The sequence below is a fragment of the Rhineura floridana genome, chromosome 1 (genome assembly GCF_030035675.1).
Source record: "Rhineura floridana isolate rRhiFlo1 chromosome 1, rRhiFlo1.hap2, whole genome shotgun sequence".
In the NCBI taxonomy this organism is placed as follows: domain Eukaryota; kingdom Metazoa; phylum Chordata; class Lepidosauria; order Squamata; family Rhineuridae; genus Rhineura; species Rhineura floridana.
The window spans coordinates 116,395,858-116,419,358 of NC_084480.1; the positions used below are offsets into that span (position 1 = coordinate 116,395,858).

The 23,501-nt window shown below is 44.5% G+C and overlaps 1 long non-coding RNA gene across 1 annotated transcript; it reads right to left on the reverse strand.

Annotated features, from left to right (window-relative positions):
* Nucleotides 1-200: 200 nt before the first annotated feature.
* Nucleotides 201-3,756, reverse strand: LOC133379755 (uncharacterized). Its single transcript, XR_009761258.1, has 3 exons — nt 3,615-3,756; nt 1,758-1,812; nt 201-375 (listed from the first exon to the last, which is right to left on the reverse strand). It is a non-coding gene; the product is annotated as an uncharacterized LOC133379755 (long non-coding RNA).
* Between the last annotated feature and the right edge of the window lie 19,745 nt (nt 3,757-23,501).

The window sequence follows — 23,501 nt, forward strand, 5'->3', positions numbered from 1 at the left end:
GCATAAGATTTGGCATTCATCCACATTTTCCACTTCCCATTAACGTATGTTATTAATGTAATACCTGTTTAATTTGAAAATTACAAGCTGAGGAGGGGAAGTAGACATACAGACATTGTTTGTCTTCAAAGCAGCATTAGTTCCCCAAAAGCAACAGCAGGCATTTGTAGCCCTTGCCAAGGATTCTTCTTGCCAGCCATCTGCAAAAACTCAAGCCTTCTGTCTCTTTCACTGGATACATTCAAATGTCCAAGCTGTTTTCTTCACAAGCAGGTTGGGATATGTCCATTAAGGAGTAGCCACCAGCCATCAAAGACCCATCAGTGCTGATTGACAATTCATCTTCAGCTACAGAAATGGCACTCTCTTCATATGCTATAAGACACAATGGCACTCCCATTACAATAACTTCCATTTTTTTCAGGGACTGCTAAAATTCAATCCTTGCTGAAGTCTGGACATGCTATTCAGTAGTCTCATGGCTACCTCCACCAGTGACAGTGTGCCTAAAGTCAGCACAGGATGACTAAAAAACTCAAGAGCCAAAGTTTGAGGTGGCTGTGGGAATGGGCTTCCATCCAGGGTGGCAGCCAGACTTGATTGTTTTTTATTGTATGACCAAGAGCTATTTTGAGCTGAAGAACAACCATGCACTCAGTTACATTTTCCCAAATGAAATATTAAAAAACACAAGCCAATTATTCACTTGTATTAATGTGCATGTGCATGTGTGTGCACATACACACAAGTTCATGATTCCTCCTAGTTTCCCCTTGAAGGTCTGTACCATCCAGCAAGATGGTATGTGATATGCATCTGTCGTACATGTGGTTGTGTACATCTCGTCACACAGAAGTCATCTGAAATTGATACAAACAAACCAAGCAAAAGTTTGCTAATTATTCCTCAACATGGGCTCTGTTCTAACTATAGAGTATAAGCAGGATCAGATGTTAGTGACTTTATCCATAAAGCATCATGCAAATAATTCACAACAGGCTGCAGATATTCTGATATTCAGACTCTAGTAGTCCTTTTAGCACCTGAACAGCTCAGCTGGATTACTCTGATCAGACACAATGAGAAAGGCACAGGGGAATAATATTTGTCATCATCAACACCATCTCCTCCAAAGGTGCACTCCAAAACTCAGTCAGATTTGCCCCACTTATCCCCTGCACTTCAGGCATCTCCCCTGATGCCTTAGCACTCTGATTCCTCAACAAATCAAGGGGAGTGGCAATGCACCCATAGATTGTTCCATCAGTCCATTAGGGAGGTATCAGAGAGCAATTTTTAACCAAGGAGGGGGCACAGTGTATGGGGAGCTAGTGGGAATTTTGAGCAATTGGACAGGAATGTCAGTGGCTGAGAAAGGGGGACGAAATCTCTCACAGTCACATAACGTTTGGATCTGCAAACAACCTCCATTTGTGGTTGATTTCTCCAATGTGTTTCTATGGCAGGCTTTTATTTTTGTAACTTTTCTCTCTCTCTCCCACTCAGCATTAAATAAGCATGACCTTCTTGATTTGAAAAACAGACTTAGTGGGTGGTATTTTTTTTCTTAAAGTAGCTTAACACAAAACACACAACAGAACCGTAAAAATAATAAAAAAAAATAAACCGCTCTGGTTGCACTGTTTGGCACTTAATGATTTGGATCCATCCCAAAGCCAAGCCACTGAAAAATCCTCCCACTCGCAGGGTTGTAGAAGGTGACAAAGCCTCCTCTCAAAAACATAAACTTTGCTTACACTTCTGAGCTTGCCAATTGTTCTCCCGCTGTAAATCACAACTTCTACAAAAGTGCTGGGGGAAAAGTAAAAAGAGAAGGTGTGAAAAGTCAAATTCTCTCCTTGGGATCCATGTGCTCAGCACCCACATGTAGTATACACTCTTTTCATACACTTGGCTCATCTAGTTATCAGACAGTACAGGAGGAGGCAGCAGGGAGGGAAACATTTTCCAATTTGTCAGCAAGTTTCAGCATCATTAGCTTCTATATCAGATTTGCTACCATTCAAAAATGCATCAAGAGGCAATGCAGGAAGAGCTAAATATCTTTTACTGGAATCTGAGGTCTGTGAGTAGATGAAATTAGATTAGCTCCATGGAAATGGGGAGGGTTTACATTACCACCGAGGGAGGGGGTACCTGTCTCAAGGCTTAACAATGAACAACTTTGCTAGCATATGGTATTACAATGGATTACTAATCAAGTAATATTAATCCTAATATATCCTTTTTTGAACCTAAGATCCTTGTTAGGTGAAGGGGTGGGTGGATTGACTGCACTCTCCTATGTGTCAGGTGAAACTCATTTGGGGTAAGGTGACCATGAGAGATGGGTATCCATCTGGTGGTTTTCTTTTGTGAAATTCAACCAGAAGGTGTTTTAATGAGGCTTTTATAGCAGGCACCACCTGCTACTGATCTTCCCCTCTCTGAAAAAATATAATTGAGGGTTGGTTTTACACTGTGGCATGGATCTTAACCTTGGGGACTCATCAAGAAATGCAAATCCTTGTGGGATGTAATCATTCCAAAATGCCATTTTTTGGCTTTGGGTTTGGAGTAAAGCAGGTTATTTGCGGTTAGCTAATTGCAACCAGTTCTATGGTAGCTTCCCCCTTTCCACATGGATTTATAAGTGCATCATCTTGAAATTAATCATCCAGGCTGATGGTCGCCATATGTCTTAGTTCAGTTTCCTTACATGTGTGTAGAACAGAAAAAAAGTGCCATCAGCAGGCAAGTACTGGAAGATTTGTTCCTCCATGTTTCAGTGGTTTATACTTTGTGTGCAGCTGATATTTTCATAATGTTGCATTTTTAAAATTGTGCTATTAAAAGAACTTGGGAGATGACAGTATGAGTTCATCTTTAAATTAAAACTAATGTCAGCTAAGGGGTGTATCCTTTCTGGAAGCCAAAGAAAATCTATATGATCTCTTCTATCACACATAAAATTGTTGGCAAATTCTGTTGCCTCTGTTGCTGCTGTTTTTTGCAGTCTGCTGGATAGGAAAAAGTGAATTCACTGGAAGTGTTAACACTGTACATGAGCTGGTGCTTACAGATGCCGTCCCATTTTGGATTGTCTATCATTAAGGCCCAAGAGGTTGCTAATGGACATAGCAGGAAAGCACTGCAACATCCTACTGCTGTAGATGGGACTGGAAAAAAATCTCTCCTAAAGGTTTGGAACCACTTAGCAATAAACCTAGATAGGGAAGGAAGCCAGACCACTGACAGTTGATCCACCCATTCATTACCCAGCAGCAAATCCCTGCTTCAGACCAAGTGTATTGCACAACATAGCCAATTCAGCACCCCCTAATTAATGTGTATCTATAGGATGTACATGTTTCAAAATGTGTGTTTGTTGTATTCATGCTTTTAGGAATACATTAAAAACCCCACAAATTTTAAGTGTACACTTTAAAATGTGATGTATGAAGGTGCTTTTAATGCGAAAGAAATATTGCAGCTATGAGGCCCCTGAAGAGTCTGTCAAATATTAAACTGTATTAAACAGATTGTCTGCTGGTGTGCTACTATCATGAGTGGCTGGCTTGTAGGAGCTGGAGAACTGAGCAAGAGTTACCTACCTGTCGTCCAGCTGAGGTATGTCAGAAATGGAGAAAATCCTATTTAGAAAATCAGAGTCTTTCCCTTTCAGAAAGGTAATATTCTCTGCAAATCTGGATTATTGACAGAAACACAGTCTGTTTTCAGGCATCATCAGGTGATTCTGAGAAAAGAAGGTGCATAGTGTTATGTCAACCCTGTTTGGTAGGAAGCAGTCAGTTAGGTCCTTGAGGATGCTGGCTGACATGGAAACTATCAACCCACATCACCTTCACTTTGTCGAGATTCAGCTTCAGTTTATTTACCTTCAAGCCCACACTGATCAAGCTCTTGCACAGCCTCACCTGCTTCAGATGACATTCAGATGTAGAATTGAAGATCAGTTTACTGGTGACACCTCACCCCAATTATCCTGATCTGAGCCCAATTTAAGGTTTTCGCCTTGATGTACGAGAGCCAGTGTGGTGTACTGGTTAAGGTGTTGGACTATGACCTGGGAGTCCAGGGTTTGAATCTCCACACAGCCATGAAGCTCACTGGGTGACCTTGGGCCAGTTACTGCCTCTCAGCCTCAGAGGGAGGCAATGGTAAACCCCCTCTAAATACTGCTTACCATCAAAATCCTACTCATAGGATCACCGTAAGTTGGGATCAACTTGAAGGCAGTCCATTTCCATTTCCTTGATGTACTAAGGCATAAATGGCTTGAGACTCAGTTAACTGAGGGACTGCCTCTTCCCCTGCTTGTAAATTAAGATTACAAGCCTTCTCAAATGAGAACCTTCTCGGTGATGGCTCCCAGGGCTGGCTCCAAATGGCAGCGAGGTGGGGTCCTGGCTGAGGGTGGGGGAGTAGCGCTTCCCTTCCGTGGCAGACTCCCTGCTGCAGATCACAGGGAGGGAAATGCCTGCCTGCTCGCCAGCCCACCCATGCCCGTTCCCTCGCTCCCTCCCTGCCCTCCCACTCGTTCCTTCACTGGCCCTTCACCTCCACCAGCTCCCTTGCTCACCCTCTCCCCCCACTCACTCATTTGCTCGCTCACCTGCCATCCTGCCCCCTGCTCGCCCACCCGCCTGCCGTCATGCCCCCCGCTCGCTCGCTCACCCGCCCAACCTCTTGCTCCTCTGACACCAACGTTGCTGAGTTTCCAGCACCAGAAAAAGAACCAGTTTTTTACCCAGGCCTTTGTTGGAGTGTAATCCTAGTTTAGATGTTCTCTAGTTGTGATTTCACTGCCTTGTTTTATACTAATTTTATGCTGCCATTTTATGAATATGAATTATATTTATTTCAATTCACACAGGAATTGTTTCTACAACAAAGAGCAGGACAGAATTATTTAAAATAAAGAAAATACTAGGGAGTTTCTCCTGGTAGTTCCAACTTTAAAGGAAGGTTGGGAGACTATGACCCGCTGACGGGCCTTCTCAGTAATAGCTCCCTGATTGTAGAATGAACTCCTCACCCCGGTCTGGACATTTAGTTGGTCTCCCCAAAATTTTAACTTTAGGAGCCAGCTGAAAACCAGCCTCATCTATCAGCCTTTTTTTTCATAGGACAAAGGATGCCTACATTGCAGAAAAAATGACAAGCATTTTATTTCATTATATTGTTGATTTTTTAAAATTTTCATCAGTGATTGTTTTATATATTTATTGTGGTAACCCAACCTAGGGTCCTAAGACAAAGGAAGAATAAAAGTTCCAAAAGTAAGTAGGAAGGAAGACAGACAGATCAGAACAAAACAAAACACTACAGAAAGCATTACTCCAAATAAGGTATTTCAGTTGTAGATGTAAATGCTGGATTTTACCTGAGAATTTGAGTAATGATAGTTTAGCTAACTACACTGTGGAGCAATCCAAATTACTTTCCTGAAGCTCATAATGTGTCATTCATTACAATGACTCTTCTAGTGTCCAATATGGGTTGTCCTGTCACTGTACCATACAGTCTGAGGGAAAGAGAGGTGCCAAGCCATTATAACAGTTGAGCAATAGAAGCTGCTGTGGTCACAGGGTAAATGCCAACACCAAAAGCATCTACCAACTAAAGTGCAGATGTTAACTTTGGCTATGTAACCCAGCATGTGGGCCTTTCAAATTAAATAAGCTGAAAAATGACAAAAGTCTTCATCCTTGGTGTAGCTCATGTGTATATGTCTGAAAGGAGCCTATAATTCACAATCATTCATCTTGATCTTCAACTTTATTTTTCCTTTTTGGCAGGATGATCCTTACAGGCTACTGTGGGCTTCAGAAAAGCTGTATTGGGCATAATCACCCTTTCGTGTGAGTAAATATTCTGACATTTGCTAATAGGTGCATAAATTGTACTGAGATGAGTCATTACGGTTGGCTGTGTAAATGTATAAATTTTTATGGAATCCACTGGGACATCAGGGACTGGGGAGATTTTTTCCCCACTGTGGCTTTTTCTGTGAAGAATTTATGATTCAGGGACCTGAATAGGGTTACCAGGTCTCCGGATTTTGGCCGGTGTCTCCAGTTTTTGGGAGTCCCCTCTGGTTCTCCGGCTAGCACCCCTTAATCTCCAGACCCTCACCTTCAATTAAAAAAAAATTAAGTTTCTAGGTGGTCTGGTTTCTGAGATATACACCAAAACGTCAACCGCTCCCCGCGCGACTGTTAAATCTGTTTTACAGATCTTTATAACAGCTCCTAGCTCTAACTACAACTCCCATCAGCCCAATCCAGTGGCCATGCTGGCTGGGGCTGATGGGAGTTGTAGTTTAAAAAAGTAACTTTTCCAAGCTCTGTCTCTAACCCCACCCTTTCAGGATTGTAGCCAATAAATGAAGCCAGGGTTGTGACTTGTTGATCCAGGCATGCCTAGGCTTAATTTCAACATCAGAAAATGGTGGCTTTGAGATTTTGCAGTTTGCGTAAGTAATATGGCTTAAAGTTTTTTTTTCTTGTGTGCAAGAGTCAGACCCTGAGCTATGAAATATGAAAGTATTTAATCCAATACTTGCTTTCCATGTACCTGGAGTAAACCCCATTGAACTCCATTAGGACTTACTTTTGAGTAGACATGGTTAGGATTGTGCTGTAAATTAATGGGACTTTTGAGTAAACATAGCACAGACTTGTGTTTGTGTTGTAAATCTTTCTATCTCCCTCCAATCCTATTTTTAAAGCAATTAGGCAGGGTTTACCTAGGTATCACAGTTCTATTATGTAGGAAACTAATACTGATTTTTAAAAAAATATTTCCTTAATGACCAACTGGTTTGACAAAAAACTATTATATGGGGTGTATTTTTACACCTGCAAGTGTGTGTGTGTGTGTGTGTGTGTGTGTGTGTGTATGGAGCCTTTCCAACAACCCTGTGAGGTAGGATTGGTGATTGGAAACCAAGGCAGCTCACAATAAGAAATAAATCCCTTTAAAAACCAATAACCATAAAACAAGTATAAACAGTTGCAAAACAGCTTAAAGTGGCATGATTCCAAATTTTGGGTTGGGTGAATGAAGTTTATTTATTTATTTTTATTTATTTATTATTTGACTTATGTCCTGCCCTTCCTCCCAGTAGGAGCCCAGGGTGGCAAACAAAAGCACTAAAAACACTTTAAAAATCATAAAAACAGACTTTAAAATATATTAAAACAAAACATCTTTAAAAACATTTTTAAAAGCTTTAAAAACATTTTTTTAAAAAAGGTTTAAAACATATTAAAAAGCAATTCCAACACAGACACAGACTGGGATAAGGTCTCAATTTAAAAGGCTTGTTAATAAAAGAACAAGTTCCTTATCACTTGAGGGTACCGTTTTCCCTGGTTGATTAAGCCCCATTGAATACATTGGGACTTGCTTCTGAGTAAACAAACATAGGATTCCACTATAAATATCTTTACAGGTTGTGTAAATAATGAACATATTTGATAGTCATGCTTATATAAATATTTTGTCATACTGTGTCCCAATAAGTATCCGATTTCACACTATGGCTGTACAATACTTCCTTTACATTTTAAGTATGCCTTGGGGTGGTCATGGTTCTCCATTGTTTTAATCCTGAGGGGCAGATAGGCTAAGAGATGGTGAGTAGCCCATGGTCACCCACTACAGTTTATAGCTCATTTCCATTTTGAAAAATTAATTAATACAATTTACATGCAGGCAAAATTTATTAAGTGGATTCACACAATACGTTTAAAGCACATCCAACTCGCATTTAAAGCGCACAACTTCCCCTAAAGAATCCTGGGAAGTGTCATTTCCCCCTCACAGTTATAGTTCTCACCACTCTTAACAAACTGCAGTTCCCATGATTCTGTGGTGGGATTCATGTGCTCCAAATGGGTGTTGAATGTGCTTGAAATGAATGGTGTGGATCTGCCCTAGGTATGATGTGCATTCAAGAGTGAATTGAAAAGAACAATTTAAAAAGATACTTCTTACTCTTACTCATTTCTCAGACCTCTTTCTGAAGTGAAGGGTCAAATCTGCAAAGATGTTTGGAGCAGCCACGTTAAAAGATAAGGGCAGGGCATTCCAGGCAGGGGGTTGCCAACCCTGCTTGGAGATGGATGTCCTTGCAGATGATCCCTAGTCAAGGTTTACCAACAGCACAATCCAAACTATATCTACTCAGAAGTCAGTCCTGTTGAGTTCTATGGGGCTTAATCGCTTAGTAAGTGTGTTTAGAATTGTAGCCTTCAGGAGCATCCATCTTTACTCCCCAATGCTCCCATCTAACATCTCCACAACACTAGGCTCCTTTGCCCCTACAGTGGCCTTCTGGTGACTGGCCTGGCCTGAAGGCACTTAAACCCTTCTTGCTGAAAGCAAGTAGGCTAGATTAAATGTTCCCTACCCAGCCTTAATCTTTTAGCTAAGATTTTTATTTTAATTTCCAATCAGATTTTTTTAATTGTATGCTCCAAGCAACTGTGATTGATGCTTAATGTATCATGCTTAATGACATCTCTTGGGCCCGCCCCATGACATCACTCGGGCCCGCCCTGTGACATCATATGGGGCTGCCCCATGACATCACTTAGGCCCGCCTCCATGATATCACTAGGGCCCACCCCTCAAATCTCAGGTTTTGGGATGCTTCTGAACTGGCAACCCTAGACCTGAATCACATATTAATTCCTCCATTTGTCCACATTGCCCTGAGCTATTTGGGGACAATATAAAAAAAAGAGTACAGTGCACATCCTTACCAGCCAAGAAGATCAAGGTTATAAAATCAGTGTTGTATGATATAGAAGATGTTAATCAGTCCTTCCTTTATGCTTTTATTGGTTACCCTAGTACAGGGGTGGCAAAGCTTTGGCATTCCAGATGTTGCTGAACCACAACTCCCATCATCCCTGCCCATGGGCCATGCTTGCATAATAAGATCTCCCTCATTTATGATTTAATTGTGGATGAGGCAACCAATCTGGCATGTATAACCGAGACCTGGGTGGGTGAGCAGGGAGGAGTCAGTCTCTCCCAGCTATGTCTGCCAGGGTACCTGGTCCAGCGTCAGGGTAGACCTGAGGGTTGGGGATGGGGGGTTGCTGTGGTCTATAAGAGCTCCATCTCCCTCTGCAAGCACCCTGTCCATGTGACTACTGGTCTGGAGTGTTTGCACCTTGTGTTGTGTCAGCGGGACAGATTGGGGATTCTGTACCACCCACCCCACTGCCCAACAGACTCCCTAGCTAAGCTGATGGAGGTGGTCATGGGTGTATTGTTGAGATCCCCCAGACTGTTGGTTCTGGGGGATGTCAACATCCATGCTGAGGCCACCTTATCCAGGGCAGCTCAGGATTTCATGGTCTTGTGGAAAATGATTTTAATTTTGTTATAAGTTGTTTGTTAGAATGTTAAAAAAGAAATAGATGCCCACATCACCCTGAGAGAAATGTCCTGAAGTAGCTCTTGTAGAAAAGCCTGTAGCATCAGGGCAAATGTGTGTCAAGGTCGCTTAACTTGCTTAGACATCGCATTCCTATGTTAGAATAATGGCGCTTACACCCCCCAACGCCCTAACCTGAAGAAGTGAAAAACAACACCATATAAGGAATATGAAACCTTAACAGGGGTCTCCATGAGGGGAGAACGAAACTACACGTATGGGATTTCTTGTAAATGGGCTGATTTCTGGGAAACGGGCAGGGGCATATGCTGTACTTTCTATACGTAACTTCCTGGGAGTAAAAAAGGCTGGCTGCGCCCAGCCCAAGCAGAATTGGCCTGGCTATTTTACCTTACTTGTTTCGTGTTCCTGGGTTTATTGGAACCTTGTTTGTCTTAGACATCTCCCCGGTAAGGAAGGGAAAAAGGCTTACCGCGACATGGGGAAGGGTGCTTCGAAGCAGAATGGAGTCAAGGGGACTGGGCACATGGTTAAGGAACAGAAAGGGAGGGTGCGCGTAAAGGAGCAACAGACACCGTTAGAATGTGTATTGAACAATTTTCTGGACTTTGAAATTGCAATCTCGTCTTTGGGAGGGAAAAAGCCTCAGCCAGAAATGTTGAGAAAGTTTTGCAGGATTGACTGGGTGGAGCTGGGGATTGGATGGCCGTCACAAGGCTCATTTCGCCAAATAACAATACTCAGAGTAGTCTCCACGCTTGCACGGATGTTGCCTGATACTGCAGAATCATGGCAATACGTGCAAGCCTGGCAGACGTTCAGCCAAGATCCACCTGAAGATTGTGCGCTGCAAATGGCCATTGCCCAATGCTCTCTCCAAAAATTACCGATAAAGCCTCCAATTTTGGAGGCAGAGGAGGAGACGGGGATGGATCAGGCGCTTGCCGCGCCGGTGCCGCCTCCTCGGGCGCTTGCCGTGCCGGCTTCGCCGGAGAGGGGAGGGGGTCTGGCGTTTGGTGCATCTGTACCCTCAGCACTGCCGCCGCCCTACAGCCCCTCCCAGTCTCCAACCTATAGCCCCCAGCTTCCAGCCGCATCATTTTCAATGGGATCTAAAACACCAGAAGGGGTGGGATCATCCATATTCTCCCCTCCTTTCCCCCTCCCCTTGCCAGCTTCCAAGCCACTCGGAGAAACAGCCTCAATGCCAGTTTCCAGCACACCCAGGGAAACAGGCTCAGCAGCAAGTGAACTCAGTAAAACTATCGAGATTATGGAACAGATTTCTAGACAAGCACACTGTGATGTTCCTATATTAATGTATATATGGTAAGTGTTGTTGTTTTAGAAGATACATGGTAAGTGGAGTGAAAGAGGGGGAGTGAATGGGCAGTAGAATGCGAGATGATTGGCTGAGTGTTTAAAATGGCTGAATGTATAAAAGGAAGAGGGAGAGTGGAATCGGGGGGGGGAGAAGAGAAAGAGTGGATTGCTTGGTGGGGTTTGAGAGAGTTGTTTGCCAGGAGAGAGTGAAGAAGGAGGGAGGTGGAGTTCGGATTAGTATTGAGTAAAACCATATGCTTATGTGCCTTAAGAAGAAATCTTGTTAATCTTGTTAGCTTTGTTATCTGTAATAAATACTTAATTTGGTTTACCAAAGGCCTGATCCTTGGCTGGGGTTTCACAGACCAGAAGGGAGGGTAAGGTAATGACCAAGGCTGAAGGGAAACTGTAACAAATGGTGGCAGCGGTGAAGAGAATAACAATACCAGTATTCAGAGTCTCTGGGAATACTAGTATTGGGACGTTACTGGTGGTTGCCTAGCAGGGGGATCTGTTGAGATCTGTGCTAGAGCGGATAGGTAAACCATAAGAGAGTGCGGTCCGGACTGGTGGAGTCCCTGGTGGTGCCTAGAGACAGGCAGTAACCACGAGCAGGTAGGAACCTGACAGGGAGAGCCAGGGAAGGACGCATCACACACACGATCAGTGGCAGGATGCCCTTGATCAATATTCAGACTTGATTAGAATGAATAAAAGTCCTGAAAGCGCGCCTGGTTTAACTTCTCAATGTTTGGACTTTGTGGAAAGCGCAAGAAGGGAAAGAGTAGCCCCAGCCAACAACATCGATTTAACCCCAATGACGCTACGCAGTGGCACCACCTTGCCAGCGCCAGCAGTAATGTGTCCCATGAGAGAAGTTATTAATGGGACAGGGGGACTGGCATATGTACACGTTCCCTTTACTACATCAGATTTGTTTAATTGGAAAAATCAAATGCCATCATTAAGGGAGGATCCTGATAAACATTATCAGCTCTGGGATTCTATTTTTGCCAGTCACCACCCCACCTGGGCTGACATACAGACTTTATTGAACACTCTTCTGAGTCAAGAGGAAAAGACTTTAGTGTTGAGTCAGGCAAAAAAGGTGGCAGAAGGAGAACAGAGGGCAGCGGGTGGCATCCTCAGATTGGCCCCAGACAGAGTCCTTCCAATGAATGCGGACCCTAACTGGCCCTCCACACCTGGAGCCACCCCTGAATTGGAACGTTTTAAGAGATTAATCCTGGCAGGCATTAAGGATGCCATTCCAAAACCCACAAATATGGCTAAATTGTATGACGTGAGACAGGAAAAGCAGGAATCTCCCTCCTCATTCCTTGAGCGTCTTACTAACACCATGAGGAAGTACACCCCTCTAGACCCACAAGGTGCTGACAATCAGCGCCTCCTTGTCACCCTGTTCATTGGACAGAGCTGCGCAGATATTCGCAAGAAATTACAGAAGGTTGAAGGTGTGATGGGCATGGGACTGGGGAAAATTGTGGAAATTGCATACAAGGTATATGTAAACAGAGATGAAGTAAATAAGAAAGAAGAAGGCAAGTTGATGAAGAAACAATACAGCATGATTGCAGCAGCAATTGCTACAAGGCAGGGGGAAGACAAGGAAAGAGGACCAAGGAGAAGAGTAGAGAAAGATCAATGTGCCCGATGTTTAAGAAGAGGCCATTGAGCTAAAGATTGTAAAAATGACAGAGTAAATAGAGATGGGCCAGTGGAATTTCAAGCAAGCAAAAGCAGGCCAGTGGAATTTCGCAATGTTGGTCATGAAATGTGGCAGGAAGGCAAAAGGGCTGGACAGCCACCAAAGAAGAAGGTTGAAAAGGAAATGGCCCAGTGGGCAGACAGTGGAGAGGAATCCGAATGAAGGTGGATGGGATTTGTGGGGGACCCAGCAGAAGAACCATGTTTGCCATTAAAAGTCAAGGGAAAATGCATCACTGGATTAGTGGATACTGGAGCATCGTTCTCAATGTTGCCGCGGTCAAAATCATGTCAATATAACCCCAGTTCAGAGACAGTCACAGTAATGGGAATTGAGGGGACCCAACAGAAATTACCCCTAACCAACGCAATGGCAGTTCAAGCCGGCAGCAAGTACTTGACCCATCAATTCCTATTGTCCAATGCTTGCCCCCTTCCAATCATAGGGCAGGATCTCTTGAGTAAATTACAAGCCCGCATTGAATTTGATGGTCAAAGCATGAAAGTTATACTGCCTAAAAGCCAAGAGTGTGCTTTCCAAATGGTGGCCCAGGGCATCAAGGAAAAACAAAAGGCCCATTGGGAACCTGTGCATCTCCCCATTCACCCTGATGTGTGGGCACGAAAAGACAATCCAGCACGTGCCAGATATGCTGCACCAGTCAAAGTCACCCTAAAACCAGGAACTGCACCTACCCCAGTGAAGCAGTTTCCCTTGAAAGCAGCGGTCCGGAATGGACTGCAAGAATTGATTGACCAGTTTAAAATTTATGGATGGCTACATCAAACAACCAGCCCACACAATACCCCCATCTTCGGGGTCCCCAAAGAAGGTCACCCAGGACAGTATAGGATGGTCCAAGACCTCAGAATAATAAATGAAAAGGTATTGGAGGATGTGCCAGTGGTGCCAAATCCACACACTCTACTGGCCCGTGTTCCCCCCCAAGCCACAGTGTTCACAGTACTGGACTTAAAAGACGCATTCTTCTCAATACCATTGCATGAAGACTGCCAGGATCTCTTCGCTTTCCAATGGGATGATCCTGAAATAGCTCGCAGTTGCCAACTTACCTGGTCCGTGTTGCCCCAAGGGTTCATCAGCTTGCCATCTGAGTTCACTAAGGCACTACAGACAGACATGGCCGACTGGTACGGGTCCAAGAAGCAATCCACCTTATTGATTTATGTGGATGACTTGCTTCTATGCAGTCCAGACATGGAAATATGTGTGACAGAAGGAGTGGAATTGCTGAATTACATCCATGAAAAAGGATATCGAGTATCAAAGGATAAAGTCCAGTGGGCGCAAGATACTGTCAAGTACCTGGGATACTTAATCTCAAAAGAAGGCCGTGTTCTATCTCCTGAACATAAGGCAGCAATCTGTGCACTCCCACCACCTCAGAATATGAAGGAGCTACGGACATTTTTGGGACTCACAGGATTCTGTAGACAATGGATTCCCGGATACAGTGAATTGGCGGACCCCCTCTATGGCCTGTTGAAGGAACATTCAGAAGCTAGAGTGGGAGTAATATTGTGGAAATGGGGAAAACACTGTCAGTCTGCATTTGAGAAATTAAAGATTGCCCTTCAACAAGCACCAGCATTAGCATTGCCAGATGGACAGAAACCCTACTGCCTTTATGTTTCAGAATGTAAGGGAGTGGCAGCAGGAGTCCTAACCCAAAAGATGGGAATAAAGCAAGTACCTGTGGGGCACTATTCCTCCAAGTTAGACCCAGTGGCACAAGGATGGCCGGCCTGCCTTCGGATTGTGGCTGCAACATCCATTCTCCTAAAGAAGGCAGAGAAGATCATGATGGTTGCAAAGGTTGAAGCTTTCGGACCACATGATTTGAAGAGGATATTAGGTGGAGCAGCATCCAAAGTCCTAAGTCCAAGTCGACTAACCCAATATGAACAACAACTCTTAGCAAGGCCAGATCTGGAACTTCGGCCCTGCAATGTTCTTAACCCAGCCATGCTTCTGCCTGAACCTGGATCTTTGCAACACGATTGTATCCAGACCATAGACTTAAATCTAAGACCACGATCTGACCTTACAGATCTCCCAATTCCGGGAAGAGACCTCTACATCGACGGGAGCTCACGTGTAATAGATGGCAAACGGTATGCAGGATATGCGGTATGTGAACATAGACGGGCTCTCCACAAGGTTAAACTCCCAGCACATTATTCAGCCCAGATGGCAGAATTAGCAGCAGCAATAACAGCACTTGAAGAATTAAAAGAGGATGCAGGAAATATTTATACAGATTCGAAGTATGTGTTCCAAACAGCACATGCCTTTGCCATGATCTGGAAAGAAAGGGGATTTGTAAAAAGTGGGGGGAAACCCATAGAAAACAACGCCTTAATCAAGAACTTGCTTGAAGCCATATTATTGCCTGCAAAAGTGGCCATCATCCATGTACTAGCGCATGGCAGAGAAAAGAACCCAGAGTGGAGAGAAGGGAATAGAATAGCGGATATGGAAGCAAAGGATGCAGCAATCAATGGAACCAAGCCAAGACATGTGATGGCCCTAACATTTTCTCTTCCCACAGTGGAACCAGTATATTCCCCGAAGGAGATGCAATCGGCAAAGGATCAGAATGCCAAAATGTTATCCTCTGGATGGCTACAGATCCCAACAGGACAGATTGTGATTCCACGAAACCTACTTCGACATATTGTCCATGACATGCACCAACGAACCCATTTGGGAGGCAATGCCCTGGGAGACCTCTTAATTAGACAAATTATCACCCCAGGCCTGTATGAGGAAACAAGAAGGGCGTTAATCAGTTGTGAGGTTTGTGCCCAGGTGAACCCCAGTCCGTGACCACCCACTCCAATGGGAGGAAGACCTTGGGCCTATTATCCCTTTCAAAGACTACAGATAGACTTTGCAGAGTTGCCTCCGAAACAGGGTTACAAATATCTGCTTGTAATCACAGACCAACTTACAGGATGGCCGGAGGCTTTTCCATGTAGACGGGCCACAGCCCTTATGGTTGCAAAGACCTTGCTGAAGGAAGTGTTTCCTCGATATTCGCTCCCGGAAGTGATCGAGTCGGACCAAGGGACGCACTTTGTGAGCAAGATCATAGAAGGACTGGAACAAGCCCTCGGTATTAAATGGATATTACACACTCCATGGCATCCCCAGTCATCTGGTCAGGTTGAACGCGCTAACCGAACCCTGAAGACTTTACTCACTAAGATCTGTCGAGAGACTAAACTAAACTGGATTACAGCCCTACCCTTGGCCCTCACAGTCATGCGGAGTACACCTAGAGGGAAAACTAAATTGACCTCCTTTGAGTCCCTTTTCGGACGACCCCCTGTTGGGCCATGGCCGCGGACAGAATCCGTAGAATTGAATCAGATAGTAGGGGACATACAGTTAAAGGAATATGTTGTGGCTTTGCAGTCTGTTTTGTCTTCCATTCATAGGCACAATTGGGAGTTCCAGAGACTTCCATTGGATGTGGCAATCCACAACTTCCAACCAGGCGATTGGGTACGCATTAAGAAGTGGAAAAAGGAACCACTCCAGCCATCGTGGGGACCTCCAGAGCAGATCGTCCTGGTTACCGAGACAGCTGTAAAGACCTTTGGCAGCCACAAGTGGACGCATATCTGTCATGTGAAAAAGGCATCGGCTCCAGTAGAAACCAAGGAACCAGAGAAGGGAGTAGCCAAGGACTCCCCACCTGGAGGGGCGAAGGATCAGACGCCTGAAGCAAAGTGGCTCTCGGAGACAGTACCGGGTCTCGGCCTGAAGCTACGTCTACGCAAAACCTGACTGCCATCTTAGGAAGCGAACCGGGATGGGCAGCTGGGGGCGCATTTTTTGGACTAGCTTTAGCAATTTGCTTGTTTTTTACCTGTTGTTGGCTGTATCGTTCTATGAGATTTGGGGGAAGGGTCCGGGGTTAACGGAACGTTGTTCTGAATGCATTGTTCAGGCAAGTCAAGATACAAGAATGATTTTTACTTTAGTGTATCATACACAACCCCCTGAAGATTGTATGCCAGATGGGACCACATGTGTTCATAATGGTACTATGTATTCTATCTGTAAGAAAGATTCTAAGGTTCAATGTTATGATCCCGCTACCCCTGTACGTCTAAATGTCACTGTATGGGCAGGACTTGGATTTAACAAGGACCCAGAGCGACCGGATCTATATTTTCTAAATTACACCATTGGCCTTTTAAAAGGAACACAGCCCCTCACAATCATTTTTAATGTTTGTGCAGCCATGGATAAAATAGCCTATAGATCTTGTGGATCCCAGGCATGGAGAAAACAATATGCTGAGAGACATAAATATCTATGTAATAAGGCCCCACCTGAACCAAAAGGACACCCATTCTTGTCACCATGTGTAGGATGGGGAGAAGGAGGATGGCGGGGCATGTGTGATCATACTGATGGAAGGTATAAAGGATGTACATATTTGATTAAATTCCAAAGAATACCCCGGACAAATGCAGTCTCCCTGAGGGTGGCCCGCAATCACCCACCCTCAAATAGTTATGGAATTGGAATTGATGGAGAGGGAGCAGATCCTATGACATACATAACAATAAAGGTGGAGAAAGTACGTGATGGTCAAATTAGAAACTTTGGGTGGTCAGTTTACAATACTCTGCAGCGTATAGCCCAAGCAAATGACAAATTTGACATCTCGCCTAAGGCAGAAAATATGTTTATAGCTATGGCTGAGGAGATTGCTGAGACCCTCATGGTTAAAAATTGTTTTGTGTGTGGAGGAACAAAAATGGGTGAACAATGGCCATGGGAAGCCTTAGAGGCAAGCCCAGAAATATATAATAATATGTCTTCAGCTGGAAACATTACCAAGCGAGCAAAGAAAAATAATTTAATTTGGACACTGACCACAAATTTAGTCGGCCATAATTGTTTCACCCGAAACGGAACAATACAAGTTGGTCATCTCATCTGTTTAGGAACCTGGGACATACAATATTCCCAGTGGGAATCTCCAAGTAATCTTACCATTCCTCACAAATTCAACTTAACCCTCCTGCCATATATAAAAGAGGCAAACAACCTCCCATGGCATGCCCCTGAAGGAATGTATTGGATATGTGGCACCTTTGCCTATGAGGAATTACCAGTCAATTGGTCAGGAAGCTGTGTGTTAGGATGGATAAAACCCTCGTTCTTCCTGTTACCTATCCGGTCTCGCCAGGTGTTAGGGGTTCCTGTGTTCCAGCCAGTGGGAACCCAACGACGCCGACGAGAGGTAGATATGACCTTTTCCGGTTTTTCCTGCAAGGAAGCTGACTGGTATGAAAAACAGGGTTCTGTTTGGAGTTCAGAACGCATTGTATGTGTTTATGGTCTTGCCACATGGGCTGAGGACGGGGCCTATGGATATAGAACCCCCATCTATATGTTAAACCGCATCATCCGATTACAAGCGGTATTAGATTTGGCCGGACAAAGAATTGATAAGGCTTTAAATATCCTTGCAGAAACCACAGACAAAATACGTATTGCAGTTTATCAAAATAGATTGGCCTTGGATTATCTTTTAGCACAAGAAGGCGGAGTCTGTGGGAAGTTCAATTTGTCAAACTGTTGTCTTCAAATAGATGAAACTGGACATGTAATTAAACAACTAACGACAGAAATGCGGCAATTGACCCATAACCCAGACCAGGAATGGAAAGGATTCAACATCAATAATTGGTTCAGTAACTGGTTTCCTAAATTACCAGGGTTGCAAGCCATAGTTGCTATGATTGGGTTAATAGCAGCAGGCTGTATTATTTTACCATGTATAATACCAATACTCATGAGAACTGTAAACAACAGTTTATCCATGCTCGCAGAAAAGAAGGCCATACAGGCCTATGAAAAGATAATGTATCAACAAGTATATCAAGAAGAAGAAGCCATGTGAAAGTAAACTTTCAAAGGCTTCTAGGGGGGAATTGTGGAAAATGATTTTAATTTTGTTATAAGTTGTTTGTTAGAATGTTAAAAAAAGAAATAGATGCCCACATCACCCTGAGAGAAATGTCTTGAAGTAGCTCTTGTAGAAAAACCTGTAGCATCAGGGCAAATGTGTGTCAAGGTCGCTTAACTTGCTTAGACATCGCATTCCTATGTTAGAATAATGGCGCTTACACCCCCCAACGCCCTAACCTGAAGAAGTGAAAAACAACACCATATAAGGAATATGAAACCTTAACAGGGGTCTCCATGAGGGGAGAACGAAACTACACGTATGGGATTTCTTGTAAATGGGCTGATTTCTGGGAAATGGGCAGGGGCATATGCTGTACTTTCTATACGTAACTTCCTGGGAGTAAAAAAGGCTGGCTGCGCCCAGCCCAAGCAGAATTGGCCTGGCTATTCTCCTCTTGCAAGAGTACTAATAAACTTGGCATATTTTACCTTACTTGTTTCGTGTTCCTGGGTTTATTGGAACCTTGTGATCTGGGAGCGTGCCTAAGCCTATCAATATTCCAAAATATTGAGGCGTTATTGTTTATTGCTAACAGTCTCCATGACAACCGTGGGACTGTCCCAATATGCCATTGGCCCAACACATGTAGCAGGGGATACTCTAGACTTGGTTTTTGCAACTGGACATGGAGATGGTGATCTGAATGTGGGGGGCCTTACATCAGTCCCTCTGTCATGGACAGATCACTGCTTGCTGAAGTTTAGACTTACAGCGGCTTTTCCCCACTGCAAGGGTGGGGGACCTATTAAGTTGGTCCGCCCCCAGAGACTAATGGATCCGGATGGTTTCCAAAGGGCTCTGGGGAGTTTTCTGGCTGATAGGGCTGGCACTCCTGTCGAAACCCTGTTTGAACTGTGGAATACAGAAATGACCTGGGCGGTTGACATGATTGCTCCTGAGCGCCCTCTCCTGTGTAGAGCTCGTACAGCTCCATGGTATACCCCAGAGCTGAGAGCGATGAAACAATATAGGAGACACCTTGAGTGCAGATGGAGACAAACTCCTGGTGGATCCAATTACACAGTGGTAAGTGCCTATGGAAAGCTGTATTTAGGGGCAGTGAGGGCAGCAAAAAAGGAATATTTTGCTGCCACTATCAAATCATCAATCTGCCACCCAGCAGAGCTCTTCAGAATTGTCTGGGGGCTATTACACTCTGGCCCAGGGACATGGTAGAACCATCTGAGGCCAGCTGTAATGAATTTGCTAGGGACTTCCAGGATAAAATCTTTAGCATCCATCAGGACTTAGACTCCAGTGTTATAACAGGTGAATCAGGCAAGGTATCCAGAGCACAGCCTTGTCCCGATTTCTTGGATGAGGTTCAGTTGGTACAGCTTGAGGACAGAAATACAGGAAAATGAGCTTGGTGGTTCCACCGAGAGTATCTGTATTAAAATTAATGGGGCAAGTAATAAAAGGAATGTGGTGCTTGGAGTCTATTACCGACCACCCAATCAAGGAGAAGACAAGAATGTAACTTTTGAAAAGCAAATTGCCAATGTTTCGAGGAAGCATGATGTAGTAGTAATGGGGGGTTTCAATTATCCCGATATCTGTTAGGAGACAAATTCTGCCAAACTCAGCCCCTCCAAGAAATTTCAGACTTGTGTTGGAGATAACTTTCTCCTACAGAAAGTGGAGGAAGCAACCAGAGGATCAGCTATCCTGGACTTGATTCTAACCAATAGAGATGATTTGGTGGATGAAGTGGCAGTTATGGGAACTCTGGGGGAAAGTGACCACACCATACTTGAATTCTTGATTTTAACAGAAGCAAAAGCTGAGAGTAGCCATACACACACCCTGGACTTCAGGAAAGCTGATTTTAATAAACTCAGAACAATTGTAAGTATGGTTCCATGGCAAGCCACCCTAATGAGAAAAGGAATCGAAGATGGGTGGGAGTTTCTAAAAAAGGAAATTCTAAAAGCTCAATGGCAAGCAATTCCAACAAGGAAAAAGGGGGGGAAACAATAGAAGAAGCCAATGTGGCTTCACAAAAAGCTTAGAGATTGACCTGAAAACAAAAAAGGACACATACAGGAAGTGGAAAGAGGGCCAGGCCACAAAGGAAGAGTACGGGCAGGTATCACGGAATTGTACGGATGGTGTCAGGAAGGCTAAAGCTGGGAATGAGCTGAAGTTAGCGAGGGATGCTAAAAGCAACAAAAAAGCTTTCTTCAGGTACATCCATAGTAAAAGACAGAGAAAAGAAATGGTGGCACAGCTACTCAATGAGGATGGCAAAATGATTACAGATGACAAAGAAAAGACAGAAGTGCTCAATTCCTGCTTTGGCTCAGTCTTCTCCCAAAAAAGGATCTATGACCCTCCCGGGATATATGAAGTAGAAGGGGCAGGATTGGAGCGTGAGATTGATAGACAAATGGTCAAGGAATACCTAATCACTTTCAACAAGTTCAAATCGGCAGGGCCTGATAAACTGTATCCTAGAGTATTGAAGGAACTGGCTGAAGAACTCTCAGAACCGCTGTCTATTATCTTTGTGAAATCATGGAGGACTGGTGAAGTGCCGGATGACTGGAGGAGAGCTAATGTTGTCCCTACCTTCAACAGAGGCAAAAAGGAGGAACCGGGGAACTACAGGCCAGTCAGCCTAACATCAATCCCTGGGAAAACTCTGGAGCAGATTATACAGCAGTCACTCTGTAAGCACCTTGAAAACAATGCAGTGATTACTAGGAGCCAACATGGATTTATGAAGAACAAATCCTGCCAAACCAATCTCATCTCATTTTTTGATCAGGTAACCTCCCTTGTAGACTGTGGGAATGCTGTGGCCATAATATCCTCGACTTCAGCAAAGCTTTTGACAAAGTGCCCCATGATATTCTGATTAGCAAGCTAGCTTAATGTGGGCTGGATGGAACAACTATCAGGTGGATCCACAGTTGGCTCCAGAATCGTACTCAAAGAGTGCTTATCAATAGTTCCTTCTCAAACTGGGCAGAAGTAACGAGTGGGATAGCACCGGGCTCGGTCCTGAGCCCAGTGCTCTTCAACATTTTTATTAATGACTTGGATGAGGAGGTGCAGAGCATGCTTATCAAATGTGCAGATGATACAAAATTGGGGGCATAGCTAATACCATGGAAAACAGAAACAAAATTCAACAGGGATAAATCCAAAGTTCTACACTTAGGAAAAAGAAACCAAATGCACAGTTATAAGATGGGGGATACTTGGCTCAGCAATACGACATGTGAGAAGGATCTGGGAATTGTCGTTGATCACAAGCTGAATATGAGTCAACAGTGTGATGTGGCTGCAAAAAAGGCAAATGCTATATTAGGCTGCATTAACAGAAGTATAGTTTCCAAATCGCGTGAAGTATTAATTCCCTTCTATTCAGCACTGGTTAGGCCTTATCTTGAATACTGCGTCCAGTTCTGGTCTCCACACTTCAAGAAGGATGCAGACAAACATGACTGGTTCAGAGGAAGGTAACAAGGATGATCAGGGGACTGGAAACAAAGCCCTATGAGGAGAGACTGAAAGAACTGGGCATGTTTAGCCCGGAGAAGAGAAGACTGAGGGGAGATATGATAGCACTCTTCAAGTATATGAAAGGTTGTCACACAGAGGAGGACCAGGATCTCTTCTCGGTCATCCCAGAGTGCAGGACACGGAATAATGGGCTCAAGTTTCAGGAAGCCAGATTTTGACTGGACATCTGGAAAAACCTCCTAACTGTTAGAGCCATATGACAATAGAATCAATTACCTAGAGAGGTAGTGGGCTTTCCAACACTGGAGGCATTCAAGAGGCAGCTGGACAGCCTTTGATTTGGATTCCTGCATTGCGCAGGGGGTTGGACTTGATGGCCTTATAGGCCCCTTCCAACTATACTATTCAATGATTCCATGATTCTATTACGTTGACAAGGTGCTTGGACAGATTCGTGCAACCACTTCTCTGCTGGATCCTTGCCCTTCTTGGCTAATAAAAGCTAGCAGAGATGGAACAGCTGGCTGGGCCAGGGAAGTGATTAATGCCTCTCTGCGAGAGGGGGTGGTCCCTGGCTGCCTGAAAGAGGTGGTAGTGAGACCACTCCTGAAGAGACCCTCCTTGGACCCAGAAAATCTTAATAACTATAGACCAGTAGCAAATGTTCAATTTCTGGGCAAGGTCCTTGAACGAGTGCTGGCAGGCCAGCTCCAGACACTCTTGGATGAGACTGATTATCTGGATCCATTTCAGTTGGGTTTCAGGCCTGGTTTTGGCATGGAAACAGCCTTGGTCACCCTGTATGATGGCCTTTGTTGGGAGAGAGACAAGGGAATGTGACTCCGTTGATTCTTCTTGATCTCTCAGCGGCTTTCGATACCATTGACCATGGTATCCTTCTGGGAAGACTGGCTGAGTTGGGAGTGGGAGGGACTGCATGGCGGTGGTTCCGCTCCTACTTGGCGGGTCAGCTCCAGAAGGTGGTGTTTGGGGAACATTGCTCGACACCCCGGACTCTCCAGTATGGGGTTCCACAGGGGTCAGTTCTGTCCCCCATGCTGTTCAACATCTACATGAAACCATTGGGTGCGGTCATCCGGAGCTTTGGAGTGCGCTGCCATCAGTATGCTGATGACACGCAGCTCTATTTCTCCTTTTCATCTTCTTCAGGTGAGGCCGTCAATATGCTGAACCAGTACCTGGCTGCAACAATGGACTGGTTGAGGGCTAATAAACTGAGGCTCAATCCAGACAAGACTGAGATGCTGCTAGTGGGTGGTTCTTCTGACTGGATGGTGGATGTTCAACCTGTTCGGGATGGGGTTGCTCTCCCCCTGAAGGAGCAGGTTCATAGCTTGGGGGTTCTCCTAGAACCATCTCTGTCACTTGAGGCTCAGGTAGTCTCGGTGGCACGGAGTGCCTTCTACCAACTTCAGGTAGTGGCCCAGCTATGCCCCTATCTGGACAGGGATAACCTGGCTTCAGTTGTCCATGCTCTGGTAACCTCCAAGTTAGATTAC